This window comes from Dermacentor andersoni, chromosome 4 (assembly GCF_023375885.2).
Source record: "Dermacentor andersoni chromosome 4, qqDerAnde1_hic_scaffold, whole genome shotgun sequence".
Taxonomy (NCBI): domain Eukaryota; kingdom Metazoa; phylum Arthropoda; class Arachnida; order Ixodida; family Ixodidae; genus Dermacentor; species Dermacentor andersoni.
This window is the reverse complement of record NC_092817.1, coordinates 198,665,139-198,679,293: the sequence shown is the minus strand read 5'-3', so window position 1 is coordinate 198,679,293 and position 14,155 is coordinate 198,665,139. Positions and strand designations below refer to the sequence as shown.

Below are 14,155 nucleotides of genomic sequence, written 5' to 3'. Positions count from 1 at the left end.
CAGTCGTAAACATAGCATCCCTGCCATCGGCCATACCATGCTGAATACGCCGGTTCTCGTCCGATCCCCGAAGCTAAGCAGCATTGGGCTCGGTCAGTACTTGGGAGGGAGACCACCTGGGAACACCGAGTGCTGATGGCACCCTTCTTTTTGCTTTTTTTTTTTTATTGCGTGCTTCTGTGACTTAATTTTTTTTCTTTTTTTTACACTCACGTGTGGTTGGTTTTATTTACTGTTACGTTCAACTGGCGCAGCCTACTGGTAGAGCCAACGTCGAAGTGCAAAAACAATATGCAAGCCGCTAGGCGATTGTACGCGCAGTGACGGTGGTAACCGGTATAAGTAATGGTGCAAAATTTAGTCGCACAAACTGCTAACCGTTTACCTATTACACCCGTATCCAGCTCAGTGACAATCAATAACTTGGCTCATTACTAGCGCCAAACGTGGGCTGCAGCGGACGCACATCGTTGCGCTCGTCCTCTTGTTTTATTGCGAGCTCGACTCGGCAGCGACTAACCACAACAAACGGAGCAATCCACGTACACGACGTGTGCCTGTACTGTCAACGGAAAGACAGTGCCGCGTGCGTGCTGTAGCAATACGTTGCGAATGCACATAGCACGATACAGGTGCAGTCGTAAACATAGCATCCCTGCCATCGGCCATACCATGCTGAATACGCCGGTTCTCGTCCGATCCCCGAAGCTAAGCAGCATTGGGCTCGGTCAGTACTTGGGAGGGAGACCACCTGGGAACACCGAGTGCTGATGGCACCCTTCTTTTTGCTTTTTTTTTTTTTTATTGCGTGCTTCTGTGACTTAATTTTTTTTCTTTTTTTTACACTCACGTGTGGTTGGTTTTATTTACTGTTACGTTCAACTGGCGCAGCCTACTGGTAGAGCCAACGTCGAAGTGCAAAAACAATATGCAAGCCGCTAGGCGATTGTACGCGCAGTGACGGTGGTAACCGGTATAAGTAATGGTGCAAAATTTAGTCGCACAAACTGCTAACCGTTTACCTATTACACCCGTATCCAGCTCAGTGACAATCAATAACTTGGCTCATTACTAGCGCCAAACGTGGGCTGCAGCGGACGCACATCGTTGCGCTCGTCCTCTTGTTTTATTGCGAGCTCGACTCGGCAGCGACTAACCACAACAAACGGAGCAATCCACGTACACGACGTGTGCCTGTACTGTCAACGGAAAGACAGTGCCGCGTGCGTGCTGTAGCAATACGTTGCGAATGCACATAGCACGATACAGGTGCAGTCGTAAACATAGCATCCCTGCCATCGGCCATACCATGCTGAATACGCCGGTTCTCGTCCGATCCCCGAAGCTAAGCAGCATTGGGCTCGGTCAGTACTTGGGAGGGAGACCACCTGGGAACACCGAGTGCTGATGGCACCCTTCTTTTTGCTTTTTTTTTTTTATTGCGTGCTTCTGTGACTTAATTTTTTTTCTTTTTTTTACACTCACGTGTGGTTGGTTTTATTTACTGTTACGTTCAACTGGCGCAGCCTACTGGTAGAGCCAACGTCGAAGTGCAAAAACAATATGCAAGCCGCTAGGCGATTGTACGCGCAGTGACGGTGGTAACCGGTATAAGTAATGGTGCAAAATTTAGTCGCACAAACTGCTAACCGTTTACCTATTACACCCGTATCCAGCTCAGTGACAATCAATAACTTGGCTCATTACTAGCGCCAAACGTGGGCTGCAGCGGACGCACATCGTTGCGCTCGTCCTCTTGTTTTATTGCGAGCTCGACTCGGCAGCGACTAACCACAACAAACGGAGCAATCCACGTACACGACGTGTGCCTGTACTGTCAACGGAAAGACAGTGCCGCGTGCGTGCTGTAGCAATACGTTGCGAATGCACATAGCACGATACAGGTGCAGTCGTAAACATAGCATCCCTGCCATCGGCCATACCATGCTGAATACGCCGGTTCTCGTCCGATCCCCGAAGCTAAGCAGCATTGGGCTCGGTCAGTACTTGGGAGGGAGACCACCTGGGAACACCGAGTGTTGATGGCACCCTTCTTTTTGCTTTTTTTTTTTTTATTGCGTGCTTCTGTGACTTAATTTTTTTTCTTTTTTTTACACTCACGTGTGGTTGGTTTTATTTACTGTTACGTTCAACTGGCGCAGCCTACTGGTAGAGCCAACGTCGAAGTGCAAAAACAATATGCAAGCCGCTAGGCGATTGTACGCGCAGTGACGGTGGTAACCGGTATAAGTAATGGTGCAAAATTTAGTCGCACAAACTGCTAACCGTTTACCTATTACACCCGTATCCAGCTCAGTGACAATCAATAACTTGGCTCATTACTAGCGCCAAACGTGGGCTGCAGCGGACGCACATCGTTGCGCTCGTCCTCTTGTTTTATTGCGAGCTCGACTCGGCAGCGACTAACCACAACAAACGGAGCAATCCACGTACACGACGTGTGCCTGTACTGTCAACGGAAAGACAGTGCCGCGTGCGTGCTGTAGCAATACGTTGCGAATGCACATAGCACGATACAGGTGCAGTCGTAAACATAGCATCCCTGCCATCGGCCATACCATGCTGAATACGCCGGTTCTCGTCCGATCCCCGAAGCTAAGCAGCATTGGGCTCGGTCAGTACTTGGGAGGGAGACCACCTGGGAACACCGAGTGCTGATGGCACCCTTCTTTTTGCTTTTTTTTTTTTTATTGCGTGCTTCTGTGACTTAATTTTTTTTCTTTTTTTTACACTCACGTGTGGTTGGTTTTATTTACTGTTACGTTCAACTGGCGCAGCCTACTGGTAGAGCCAACGTCGAAGTGCAAAAACAATATGCAAGCCGCTAGGCGATTGTACGCGCAGTGACGGTGGTAACCGGTATAAGTAATGGTGCAAAATTTAGTCGCACAAACTGCTAACCGTTTACCTATTACACCCGTATCCAGCTCAGTGACAATCAATAACTTGGCTCATTACTAGCGCCAAACGTGGGCTGCAGCGGACGCACATCGTTGCGCTCGTCCTCTTGTTTTATTGCGAGCTCGACTCGGCAGCGACTAACCACAACAAACGGAGCAATCCACGTACACGACGTGTGCCTGTACTGTCAACGGAAAGACAGTGCCGCGTGCGTGCTGTAGCAATACGTTGCGAATGCACATAGCACGATACAGGTGCAGTCGTAAACATAGCATCCCTGCCATCGGCCATACCATGCTGAATACGCCGGTTCTCGTCCGATCCCCGAAGCTAAGCAGCATTGGGCTCGGTCAGTACTTGGGAGGGAGACCACCTGGGAACACCGAGTGCTGATGGCACCCTTCTTTTTGCTTTTTTTTTTTTATTGCGTGCTTCTGTGACTTAATTTTTTTTCTTTTTTTTACACTCACGTGTGGTTGGTTTTATTTACTGTTACGTTCAACTGGCGCAGCCTACTGGTAGAGCCAACGTCGAAGTGCAAAAACAATATGCAAGCCGCTAGGCGATTGTACGCGCAGTGACGGTGGTAACCGGTATAAGTAATGGTGCAAAATTTAGTCGCACAAACTGCTAACCGTTTACCTATTACACCCGTATCCAGCTCAGTGACAATCAATAACTTGGCTCATTACTAGCGCCAAACGTGGGCTGCAGCGGACGCACATCGTTGCGCTCGTCCTCTTGTTTTATTGCGAGCTCGACTCGGCAGCGACTAACCACAACAAACGGAGCAATCCACGTACACGACGTGTGCCTGTACTGTCAACGGAAAGACAGTGCCGCGTGCGTGCTGTAGCAATACGTTGCGAATGCACATAGCACGATACAGGTGCAGTCGTAAACATAGCATCCCTGCCATCGGCCATACCATGCTGAATACGCCGGTTCTCGTCCGATCCCCGAAGCTAAGCAGCATTGGGCTCGGTCAGTACTTGGGAGGGAGACCACCTGGGAACACCGAGTGCTGATGGCACCCTTCTTTTTGCTTTTTTTTTTTTTTATTGCGTGCTTCTGTGACTTAATTTTTTTTCTTTTTTTTACACTCACGTGTGGTTGGTTTTATTTACTGTTACGTTCAACTGGCGCAGCCTACTGGTAGAGCCAACGTCGAAGTGCAAAAACAATATGCAAGCCGCTAGGCGATTGTACGCGCAGTGACGGTGGTAACCGGTATAAGTAATGGTGCAAAATTTAGTCGCACAAACTGCTAACCGTTTACCTATTACACCCGTATCCAGCTCAGTGACAATCAATAACTTGGCTCATTACTAGCGCCAAACGTGGGCTGCAGCGGACGCACATCGTTGCGCTCGTCCTCTTGTTTTATTGCGAGCTCGACTCGGCAGCGACTAACCACAACAAACGGAGCAATCCACGTACACGACGTGTGCCTGTACTGTCAACGGAAAGACAGTGCCGCGTGCGTGCTGTAGCAATACGTTGCGAATGCACATAGCACGATACAGGTGCAGTCGTAAACATAGCATCCCTGCCATCGGCCATACCATGCTGAATACGCCGGTTCTCGTCCGATCCCCGAAGCTAAGCAGCATTGGGCTCGGTCAGTACTTGGGAGGGAGACCACCTGGGAACACCGAGTGCTGATGGCACCCTTCTTTTTGCTTTTTTTTTTTTATTGCGTGCTTCTGTGACTTAATTTTTTTTCTTTTTTTTACACTCACGTGTGGTTGGTTTTATTTACTGTTACGTTCAACTGGCGCAGCCTACTGGTAGAGCCAACGTCGAAGTGCAAAAACAATATGCAAGCCGCTAGGCGATTGTACGCGCAGTGACGGTGGTAACCGGTATAAGTAATGGTGCAAAATTTAGTCGCACAAACTGCTAACCGTTTACCTATTACACCCGTATCCAGCTCAGTGACAATCAATAACTTGGCTCATTACTAGCGCCAAACGTGGGCTGCAGCGGACGCACATCGTTGCGCTCGTCCTCTTGTTTTATTGCGAGCTCGACTCGGCAGCGACTAACCACAACAAACGGAGCAATCCACGTACACGACGTGTGCCTGTACTGTCAACGGAAAGACAGTGCCGCGTGCGTGCTGTAGCAATACGTTGCGAATGCACATAGCACGATACAGGTGCAGTCGTAAACATAGCATCCCTGCCATCGGCCATACCATGCTGAATACGCCGGTTCTCGTCCGATCCCCGAAGCTAAGCAGCATTGGGCTCGGTCAGTACTTGGGAGGGAGACCACCTGGGAACACCGAGTGCTGATGGCACCCTTCTTTTTGCTTTTTTTTTTTTTTATTGCGTGCTTCTGTGACTTAATTTTTTTTCTTTTTTTTACACTCACGTGTGGTTGGTTTTATTTACTGTTACGTTCAACTGGCGCAGCCTACTGGTAGAGCCAACGTCGAAGTGCAAAAACAATATGCAAGCCGCTAGGCGATTGTACGCGCAGTGACGGTGGTAACCGGTATAAGTAATGGTGCAAAATTTAGTCGCACAAACTGCTAACCGTTTACCTATTACACCCGTATCCAGCTCAGTGACAATCAATAACTTGGCTCATTACTAGCGCCAAACGTGGGCTGCAGCGGACGCACATCGTTGCGCTCGTCCTCTTGTTTTATTGCGAGCTCGACTCGGCAGCGACTAACCACAACAAACGGAGCAATCCACGTACACGACGTGTGCCTGTACTGTCAACGGAAAGACAGTGCCGCGTGCGTGCTGTAGCAATACGTTGCGAATGCACATAGCACGATACAGGTGCAGTCGTAAACATAGCATCCCTGCCATCGGCCATACCATGCTGAATACGCCGGTTCTCGTCCGATCCCCGAAGCTAAGCAGCATTGGGCTCGGTCAGTACTTGGGAGGGAGACCACCTGGGAACACCGAGTGCTGATGGCACCCTTCTTTTTGCTTTTTTTTTTTTTATTGCGTGCTTCTGTGACTTAATTTTTTTTCTTTTTTTTACACTCACGTGTGGTTGGTTTTATTAACTGTTACGTTCAACTGGCGCAGCCTACTGGTAGAGCCAACGTCGAAGTGCAAAAACAATATGCAAGCCGCTAGGCGATTGTACGCGCAGTGACGGTGGTAACCGGTATAAGTAATGGTGCAAAATTTAGTCGCACAAACTGCTAACCGTTTACCTATTACACCCGTATCCAGCTCAGTGACAATCAATAACTTGGCTCATTACTAGCGCCAAACGTGGGCTGCAGCGGACGCACATCGTTGCGCTCGTCCTCTTGTTTTATTGCGAGCTCGACTCGGCAGCGACTAACCACAACAAACGGAGCAATCCACGTACACGACGTGTGCCTGTACTGTCAACGGAAAGACAGTGCCGCGTGCGTGCTGTAGCAATACGTTGCGAATGCACATAGCACGATACAGGTGCAGTCGTAAACATAGCATCCCTGCCATCGGCCATACCGTGCTGAATACGCCGGTTCTCGTCCGATCCCCGAAGCTAAGCAGCATTGGGCTCGGTCAGTACTTGGGAGGGAGACCACCTGGGAACACCGAGTGCTGATGGCACCCTTCTTTTTGCTTTTTTTTTTTTTATTGCGTGCTTCTGTGACTTAATTTTTTTTCTTTTTTTTACACTCACGTGTGGTTGGTTTTATTTACTGTTACGTTCAACTGGCGCAGCCTACTGGTAGAGCCAACGTCGAAGTGCAAAAACAATATGCAAGCCGCTAGGCGATTGTACGCGCAGTGACGGTGGTAACCGGTATAAGTAATGGTGCAAAATTTAGTCGCACAAACTGCTAACCGTTTACCTATTACACCCGTATCCAGCTCAGTGACAATCAATAACTTGGCTCATTACTAGCGCCAAACGTGGGCTGCAGCGGACGCACATCGTTGCGCTCGTCCTCTTGTTTTATTGCGAGCTCGACTCGGCAGCGACTAACCACAACAAACGGAGCAATCCACGTACACGACGTGTGCCTGTACTGTCAACGGAAAGACAGTGCCGCGTGCGTGCTGTAGCAATACGTTGCGAATGCACATAGCACGATACAGGTGCAGTCGTAAACATAGCATCCCTGCCATCGGCCATACCATGCTGAATACGCCGGTTCTCGTCCGATCCCCGAAGCTAAGCAGCATTGGGCTCGGTCAGTACTTGGGAGGGAGACCACCTGGGAACACCGAGTGCTGATGGCACCCTTCTTTTTGCTTTTTTTTTTTTTATTGCGTGCTTCTGTGACTTAATTTTTTTTCTTTTTTTTACACTCACGTGTGGTTGGTTTTATTTACTGTTACGTTCAACTGGCGCAGCCTACTGGTAGAGCCAACGTCGAAGTGCAAAAACAATATGCAAGCCGCTAGGCGATTGTACGCGCAGTGACGGTGGTAACCGGTATAAGTAATGGTGCAAAATTTAGTCGCACAAACTGCTAACCGTTTACCTATTACACCCGTATCCAGCTCAGTGACAATCAATAACTTGGCTCATTACTAGCGCCAAACGTGGGCTGCAGCGGACGCACATCGTTGCGCTCGTCCTCTTGTTTTATTGCGAGCTCGACTCGGCAGCGACTAACCACAACAAACGGAGCAATCCACGTACACGACGTGTGCCTGTACTGTCAACGGAAAGACAGTGCCGCGTGCGTGCTGTAGCAATACGTTGCGAATGCACATAGCACGATACAGGTGCAGTCGTAAACATAGCATCCCTGCCATCGGCCATACCATGCTGAATACGCCGGTTCTCGTCCGATCCCCGAAGCTAAGCAGCATTGGGCTCGGTCAGTACTTGGGAGGGAGACCACCTGGGAACACCGAGTGCTGATGGCACCCTTCTTTTTGCTTTTTTTTTTTTATTGCGTGCTTCTGTGACTTAATTTTTTTTCTTTTTTTTACACTCACGTGTGGTTGGTTTTATTTACTGTTACGTTCAACTGGCGCAGCCTACTGGTAGAGCCAACGTCGAAGTGCAAAAACAATATGCAAGCCGCTAGGCGATTGTACGCGCAGTGACGGTGGTAACCGGTATAAGTAATGGTGCAAAATTTAGTCGCACAAACTGCTAACCGTTTACCTATTACACCCGTATCCAGCTCAGTGACAATCAATAACTTGGCTCATTACTAGCGCCAAACGTGGGCTGCAGCGGACGCACATCGTTGCGCTCGTCCTCTTGTTTTATTGCGAGCTCGACTCGGCAGCGACTAACCACAACAAACGGAGCAATCCACGTACACGACGTGTGCCTGTACTGTCAACGGAAAGACAGTGCCGCGTGCGTGCTGTAGCAATACGTTGCGAATGCACATAGCACGATACAGGTGCAGTCGTAAACATAGCATCCCTGCCATCGGCCATACCATGCTGAATACGCCGGTTCTCGTCCGATCCCCGAAGCTAAGCAGCATTGGGCTCGGTCAGTACTTGGGAGGGAGACCACCTGGGAACACCGAGTGCTGATGGCACCCTTCTTTTTGCTTTTTTTTTTTTTTATTGCGTGCTTCTGTGACTTAATTTTTTTTCTTTTTTTTACACTCACGTGTGGTTGGTTTTATTTACTGTTACGTTCAACTGGCGCAGCCTACTGGTAGAGCCAACGTCGAAGTGCAAAAACAATATGCAAGCCGCTAGGCGATTGTACGCGCAGTGACGGTGGTAACCGGTATAAGTAATGGTGCAAAATTTAGTCGCACAAACTGCTAACCGTTTACCTATTACACCCGTATCCAGCTCAGTGACAATCAATAACTTGGCTCATTACTAGCGCCAAACGTGGGCTGCAGCGGACGCACATCGTTGCGCTCGTCCTCTTGTTTTATTGCGAGCTCGACTCGGCAGCGACTAACCACAACAAACGGAGCAATCCACGTACACGACGTGTGCCTGTACTGTCAACGGAAAGACAGTGCCGCGTGCGTGCTGTAGCAATACGTTGCGAATGCACATAGCACGATACAGGTGCAGTCGTAAACATAGCATCCCTGCCATCGGCCATACCATGCTGAATACGCCGGTTCTCGTCCGATCCCCGAAGCTAAGCAGCATTGGGCTCGGTCAGTACTTGGGAGGGAGACCACCTGGGAACACCGAGTGCTGATGGCACCCTTCTTTTTGCTTTTTTTTTTTTTATTGCGTGCTTCTGTGACTTAATTTTTTTTCTTTTTTTTACACTCACGTGTGGTTGGTTTTATTAACTGTTACGTTCAACTGGCGCAGCCTACTGGTAGAGCCAACGTCGAAGTGCAAAAACAATATGCAAGCCGCTAGGCGATTGTACGCGCAGTGACGGTGGTAACCGGTATAAGTAATGGTGCAAAATTTAGTCGCACAAACTGCTAACCGTTTACCTATTACACCCGTATCCAGCTCAGTGACAATCAATAACTTGGCTCATTACTAGCGCCAAACGTGGGCTGCAGCGGACGCACATCGTTGCGCTCGTCCTCTTGTTTTATTGCGAGCTCGACTCGGCAGCGACTAACCACAACAAACGGAGCAATCCACGTACACGACGTGTGCCTGTACTGTCAACGGAAAGACAGTGCCGCGTGCGTGCTGTAGCAATACGTTGCGAATGCACATAGCACGATACAGGTGCAGTCGTAAACATAGCATCCCTGCCATCGGCCATACCGTGCTGAATACGCCGGTTCTCGTCCGATCCCCGAAGCTAAGCAGCATTGGGCTCGGTCAGTACTTGGGAGGGAGACCACCTGGGAACACCGAGTGCTGATGGCACCCTTCTTTTTGCTTTTTTTTTTTTTATTGCGTGCTTCTGTGACTTAATTTTTTTTCTTTTTTTTACACTCACGTGTGGTTGGTTTTATTTACTGTTACGTTCAACTGGCGCAGCCTACTGGTAGAGCCAACGTCGAAGTGCAAAAACAATATGCAAGCCGCTAGGCGATTGTACGCGCAGTGACGGTGGTAACCGGTATAAGTAATGGTGCAAAATTTAGTCGCACAAACTGCTAACCGTTTACCTATTACACCCGTATCCAGCTCAGTGACAATCAATAACTTGGCTCATTACTAGCGCCAAACGTGGGCTGCAGCGGACGCACATCGTTGCGCTCGTCCTCTTGTTTTATTGCGAGCTCGACTCGGCAGCGACTAACCACAACAAACGGAGCAATCCACGTACACGACGTGTGCCTGTACTGTCAACGGAAAGACAGTGCCGCGTGCGTGCTGTAGCAATACGTTGCGAATGCACATAGCACGATACAGGTGCAGTCGTAAACATAGCATCCCTGCCATCGGCCATACCATGCTGAATACGCCGGTTCTCGTCCGATCCCCGAAGCTAAGCAGCATTGGGCTCGGTCAGTACTTGGGAGGGAGACCACCTGGGAACACCGAGTGCTGATGGCACCCTTCTTTTTGCTTTTTTTTTTTTATTGCGTGCTTCTGTGACTTAATTTTTTTTCTTTTTTTTACACTCACGTGTGGTTGGTTTTATTTACTGTTACGTTCAACTGGCGCAGCCTACTGGTAGAGCCAACGTCGAAGTGCAAAAACAATATGCAAGCCGCTAGGCGATTGTACGCGCAGTGACGGTGGTAACCGGTATAAGTAATGGTGCAAAATTTAGTCGCACAAACTGCTAACCGTTTACCTATTACACCCGTATCCAGCTCAGTGACAATCAATAACTTGGCTCATTACTAGCGCCAAACGTGGGCTGCAGCGGACGCACATCGTTGCGCTCGTCCTCTTGTTTTATTGCGAGCTCGACTCGGCAGCGACTAACCACAACAAACGGAGCAATCCACGTACACGACGTGTGCCTGTACTGTCAACGGAAAGACAGTGCCGCGTGCGTGCTGTAGCAATACGTTGCGAATGCACATAGCACGATACAGGTGCAGTCGTAAACATAGCATCCCGGCCATCGGCCATACCATGCTGAATACGCCGGTTCTCGTCCGATCCCCGAAGCTAAGCAGCATTGGGCTCGGTCAGTACTTGGGAGGGAGACCACCTGGGAACACCGAGTGCTGATGGCACCCTTCTTTTTGCTTTTTTTTTTTTTTATTGCGTGCTTCTGTGACTTAATTTTTTTTCTTTTTTTTACACTCACGTGTGGTTGGTTTTATTAACTGTTACGTTCAACTGGCGCAGCCTACTGGTAGAGCCAACGTCGAAGTGCAAAAACAATATGCAAGCCGCTAGGCGATTGTACGCGCAGTGACGGTGGTAACCGGTATAAGTAATGGTGCAAAATTTAGTCGCACAAACTGCTAACCGTTTACCTATTACACCCGTATCCAGCTCAGTGACAATCAATAACTTGGCTCATTACTAGCGCCAAACGTGGGCTGCAGCGGACGCACATCGTTGCGCTCGTCCTCTTGTTTTATTGCGAGCTCGACTCGGCAGCGACTAACCACAACAAACGGAGCAATCCACGTACACGACGTGTGCCTGTACTGTCAACGGAAAGACAGTGCCGCGTGCGTGCTGTAGCAATACGTTGCGAATGCACATAGCACGATACAGGTGCAGTCGTAAACATAGCATCCCTGCCATCGGCCATACCATGCTGAATACGCCGGTTCTCGTCCGATCCCCGAAGCTAAGCAGCATTGGGCTCGGTCAGTACTTGGGAGGGAGACCACCTGGGAACACCGAGTGCTGATGGCACCCTTCTTTTTGCTTTTTTTTTTTTTATTGCGTGCTTCTGTGACTTAATTTTTTTTCTTTTTTTTACACTCACGTGTGGTTGGTTTTATTAACTGTTACGTTCAACTGGCGCAGCCTACTGGTAGAGCCAACGTCGAAGTGCAAAAACAATATGCAAGCCGCTAGGCGATTGTACGCGCAGTGACGGTGGTAACCGGTATAAGTAATGGTGCAAAATTTAGTCGCACAAACTGCTAACCGTTTACCTATTACACCCGTATCCAGCTCAGTGACAATCAATAACTTGGCTCATTACTAGCGCCAAACGTGGGCTGCAGCGGACGCACATCGTTGCGCTCGTCCTCTTGTTTTATTGCGAGCTCGACTCGGCAGCGACTAACCACAACAAACGGAGCAATCCACGTACACGACGTGTGCCTGTACTGTCAACGGAAAGACAGTGCCGCGTGCGTGCTGTAGCAATACGTTGCGAATGCACATAGCACGATACAGGTGCAGTCGTAAACATAGCATCCCTGCCATCGGCCATACCATGCTGAATACGCCGGTTCTCGTCCGATCCCCGAAGCTAAGCAGCATTGGGCTCGGTCAGTACTTGGGAGGGAGACCACCTGGGAACACCGAGTGCTGATGGCACCCTTCTTTTTGCTTTTTTTTTTTTATTGCGTGCTTCTGTGACTTAATTTTTTTTCTTTTTTTTACACTCACGTGTGGTTGGTTTTATTTACTGTTACGTTCAACTGGCGCAGCCTACTGGTAGAGCCAACGTCGAAGTGCAAAAACAATATGCAAGCCGCTAGGCGATTGTACGCGCAGTGACGGTGGTAACCGGTATAAGTAATGGTGCAAAATTTAGTCGCACAAACTGCTAACCGTTTACCTATTACACCCGTATCCAGCTCAGTGACAATCAATAACTTGGCTCATTACTAGCGCCAAACGTGGGCTGCAGCGGACGCACATCGTTGCGCTCGTCCTCTTGTTTTATTGCGAGCTCGACTCGGCAGCGACTAACCACAACAAACGGAGCAATCCACGTACACGACGTGTGCCTGTACTGTCAACGGAAAGACAGTGCCGCGTGCGTGCTGTAGCAATACGTTGCGAATGCACATAGCACGATACAGGTGCAGTCGTAAACATAGCATCCCTGCCATCGGCCATACCATGCTGAATACGCCGGTTCTCGTCCGATCCCCGAAGCTAAGCAGCATTGGGCTCGGTCAGTACTTGGGAGGGAGACCACCTGGGAACACCGAGTGCTGATGGCACCCTTCTTTTTGCTTTTTTTTTTTTATTGCGTGCTTCTGTGACTTAATTTTTTTTCTTTTTTTTACACTCACGTGTGGTTGGTTTTATTTACTGTTACGTTCAACTGGCGCAGCCTACTGGTAGAGCCAACGTCGAAGTGCAAAAACAATATGCAAGCCGCTAGGCGATTGTACGCGCAGTGACGGTGGTAACCGGTATAAGTAATGGTGCAAAATTTAGTCGCACAAACTGCTAACCGTTTACCTATTACACCCGTATCCAGCTCAGTGACAATCAATAACTTGGCTCATTACTAGCGCCAAACGTGGGCTGCAGCGGACGCACATCGTTGCGCTCGTCCTCTTGTTTTATTGCGAGCTCGACTCGGCAGCGACTAACCACAACAAACGGAGCAATCCACGTACACGACGTGTGCCTGTACTGTCAACGGAAAGACAGTGCCGCGTGCGTGCTGTAGCAATACGTTGCGAATGCACATAGCACGATACAGGTGCAGTCGTAAACATAGCATCCCTGCCATCGGCCATACCATGCTGAATACGCCGGTTCTCGTCCGATCCCCGAAGCTAAGCAGCATTGGGCTCGGTCAGTACTTGGGAGGGAGACCACCTGGGAACACCGAGTACTTCTTTTTGCTTTTTTTTTTTTTATTGCGTGCTTCTGTGACTTAATTTTTTTTCTTTTTTTTACACTCACGTGTGGTTGGTTTTATTTACTGTTACGTTCAACTGGCGCAGCCTACTGGTAGAGCCAACGTCGAAGTGCAAAAACAATATGCAAGCCGCTAGGCGATTGTACGCGCAGTGACGGTGGTAACCGGTGTAAGTAATGGTGCAAAATTTAGTCGCACAAACTGCTAACCGTTTACCTATTACACCCGTATCCAGCTCAGTGACAATCAATAACTTGGCTCATTACTAGCGCCAAACGTGGGCTGCAGCGGACGCACATCGTTGCGCTCGTCCTCTTGTTTTATTGCGAGCTCGACTCGGCAGCGACTAACCACAACAAACGGAGCAATCCACGTACACGACGTGTGCCTGTACTGTCAACGGAAAGACAGTGCCGCGTGCGTGCTGTAGCAATACGTTGCGAATGCACATAGCACGATACAGGTGCAGTCGTAAACATAGCATCCCTGCCATCGGCCATACCATGCTGAATACGCCGGTTCTCGTCCGATCCCCGAAGCTAAGCAGCATTGGGCTCGGTCAGTACTTGGGAGGGAGACCACCTGGGAACACCGAGTGCTGATGGCACCCTTCTTTTTGCTTTTTTTTTTTTTTATTGCGTGC

The 14,155-nt window shown here is 49.3% G+C and overlaps 22 non-coding genes and 1 pseudogene across 22 annotated transcripts; all 23 read left to right on the top strand.

Moving 5' to 3' along the window:
* Nucleotides 1-22: 22 nt before the first annotated feature.
* On the top strand, nucleotides 23-141 carry LOC140218082 (5S ribosomal RNA). Its single transcript, XR_011894544.1, has one exon. It is a non-coding gene; the product is annotated as a 5S ribosomal RNA (ribosomal RNA).
* A 516-nt stretch (nucleotides 142-657) lies between these two features.
* Nucleotides 658-776, top strand: LOC140218081 (5S ribosomal RNA). The gene has a single exon (XR_011894543.1). It is a non-coding gene; the product is annotated as a 5S ribosomal RNA (ribosomal RNA).
* A 518-nt stretch (nucleotides 777-1,294) lies between these two features.
* Nucleotides 1,295-1,413, top strand: LOC140218080 (5S ribosomal RNA). Its single transcript, XR_011894542.1, has one exon. It is a non-coding gene; the product is annotated as a 5S ribosomal RNA (ribosomal RNA).
* A 516-nt stretch (nucleotides 1,414-1,929) lies between these two features.
* Nucleotides 1,930-2,048, top strand: LOC140217706 (5S ribosomal RNA). Its single transcript, XR_011894291.1, has one exon. It is a non-coding gene; the product is annotated as a 5S ribosomal RNA (ribosomal RNA).
* Nucleotides 2,049-2,565: 517 nt separating this feature from the next.
* On the top strand, nucleotides 2,566-2,684 carry LOC140218079 (5S ribosomal RNA). Its single transcript, XR_011894541.1, has one exon. It is a non-coding gene; the product is annotated as a 5S ribosomal RNA (ribosomal RNA).
* Nucleotides 2,685-3,201: 517 nt separating this feature from the next.
* On the top strand, nucleotides 3,202-3,320 carry LOC140218078 (5S ribosomal RNA). Its single transcript, XR_011894540.1, has one exon. It is a non-coding gene; the product is annotated as a 5S ribosomal RNA (ribosomal RNA).
* Nucleotides 3,321-3,836: 516 nt separating this feature from the next.
* LOC140218077 (5S ribosomal RNA) lies at nucleotides 3,837-3,955 on the top strand. Its single transcript, XR_011894539.1, has one exon. It is a non-coding gene; the product is annotated as a 5S ribosomal RNA (ribosomal RNA).
* A 518-nt stretch (nucleotides 3,956-4,473) lies between these two features.
* On the top strand, nucleotides 4,474-4,592 carry LOC140218076 (5S ribosomal RNA). Its single transcript, XR_011894538.1, has one exon. It is a non-coding gene; the product is annotated as a 5S ribosomal RNA (ribosomal RNA).
* A 516-nt stretch (nucleotides 4,593-5,108) lies between these two features.
* On the top strand, nucleotides 5,109-5,227 carry LOC140218075 (5S ribosomal RNA). The gene has a single exon (XR_011894537.1). It is a non-coding gene; the product is annotated as a 5S ribosomal RNA (ribosomal RNA).
* Nucleotides 5,228-5,745: 518 nt separating this feature from the next.
* Nucleotides 5,746-5,864, top strand: LOC140218074 (5S ribosomal RNA). The gene has a single exon (XR_011894536.1). It is a non-coding gene; the product is annotated as a 5S ribosomal RNA (ribosomal RNA).
* Nucleotides 5,865-6,381: 517 nt separating this feature from the next.
* Nucleotides 6,382-6,500, top strand: LOC140217685 (5S ribosomal RNA). The gene has a single exon (XR_011894268.1). It is a non-coding gene; the product is annotated as a 5S ribosomal RNA (ribosomal RNA).
* Nucleotides 6,501-7,017: 517 nt separating this feature from the next.
* Nucleotides 7,018-7,136, top strand: LOC140218073 (5S ribosomal RNA). Its single transcript, XR_011894535.1, has one exon. It is a non-coding gene; the product is annotated as a 5S ribosomal RNA (ribosomal RNA).
* Nucleotides 7,137-7,653: 517 nt separating this feature from the next.
* LOC140218072 (5S ribosomal RNA) lies at nucleotides 7,654-7,772 on the top strand. The gene has a single exon (XR_011894534.1). It is a non-coding gene; the product is annotated as a 5S ribosomal RNA (ribosomal RNA).
* A 516-nt stretch (nucleotides 7,773-8,288) lies between these two features.
* Nucleotides 8,289-8,407, top strand: LOC140218071 (5S ribosomal RNA). Its single transcript, XR_011894533.1, has one exon. It is a non-coding gene; the product is annotated as a 5S ribosomal RNA (ribosomal RNA).
* Nucleotides 8,408-8,925: 518 nt separating this feature from the next.
* LOC140218070 (5S ribosomal RNA) lies at nucleotides 8,926-9,044 on the top strand. Its single transcript, XR_011894532.1, has one exon. It is a non-coding gene; the product is annotated as a 5S ribosomal RNA (ribosomal RNA).
* Nucleotides 9,045-9,561: 517 nt separating this feature from the next.
* On the top strand, nucleotides 9,562-9,680 carry LOC140217684 (5S ribosomal RNA). The gene has a single exon (XR_011894267.1). It is a non-coding gene; the product is annotated as a 5S ribosomal RNA (ribosomal RNA).
* A 517-nt stretch (nucleotides 9,681-10,197) lies between these two features.
* LOC140218069 (5S ribosomal RNA) lies at nucleotides 10,198-10,316 on the top strand. Its single transcript, XR_011894531.1, has one exon. It is a non-coding gene; the product is annotated as a 5S ribosomal RNA (ribosomal RNA).
* A 516-nt stretch (nucleotides 10,317-10,832) lies between these two features.
* Nucleotides 10,833-10,951, top strand: LOC140218068 (5S ribosomal RNA). The gene has a single exon (XR_011894530.1). It is a non-coding gene; the product is annotated as a 5S ribosomal RNA (ribosomal RNA).
* A 518-nt stretch (nucleotides 10,952-11,469) lies between these two features.
* LOC140218067 (5S ribosomal RNA) lies at nucleotides 11,470-11,588 on the top strand. Its single transcript, XR_011894529.1, has one exon. It is a non-coding gene; the product is annotated as a 5S ribosomal RNA (ribosomal RNA).
* A 517-nt stretch (nucleotides 11,589-12,105) lies between these two features.
* On the top strand, nucleotides 12,106-12,224 carry LOC140218066 (5S ribosomal RNA). The gene has a single exon (XR_011894528.1). It is a non-coding gene; the product is annotated as a 5S ribosomal RNA (ribosomal RNA).
* Nucleotides 12,225-12,740: 516 nt separating this feature from the next.
* LOC140218065 (5S ribosomal RNA) lies at nucleotides 12,741-12,859 on the top strand. Its single transcript, XR_011894527.1, has one exon. It is a non-coding gene; the product is annotated as a 5S ribosomal RNA (ribosomal RNA).
* Nucleotides 12,860-13,375: 516 nt separating this feature from the next.
* LOC140217863 (5S ribosomal RNA) lies at nucleotides 13,376-13,494 on the top strand (annotated as a pseudogene).
* A 506-nt stretch (nucleotides 13,495-14,000) lies between these two features.
* LOC140218064 (5S ribosomal RNA) lies at nucleotides 14,001-14,119 on the top strand. Its single transcript, XR_011894526.1, has one exon. It is a non-coding gene; the product is annotated as a 5S ribosomal RNA (ribosomal RNA).
* Nucleotides 14,120-14,155: the final 36 nt, after the last annotated feature.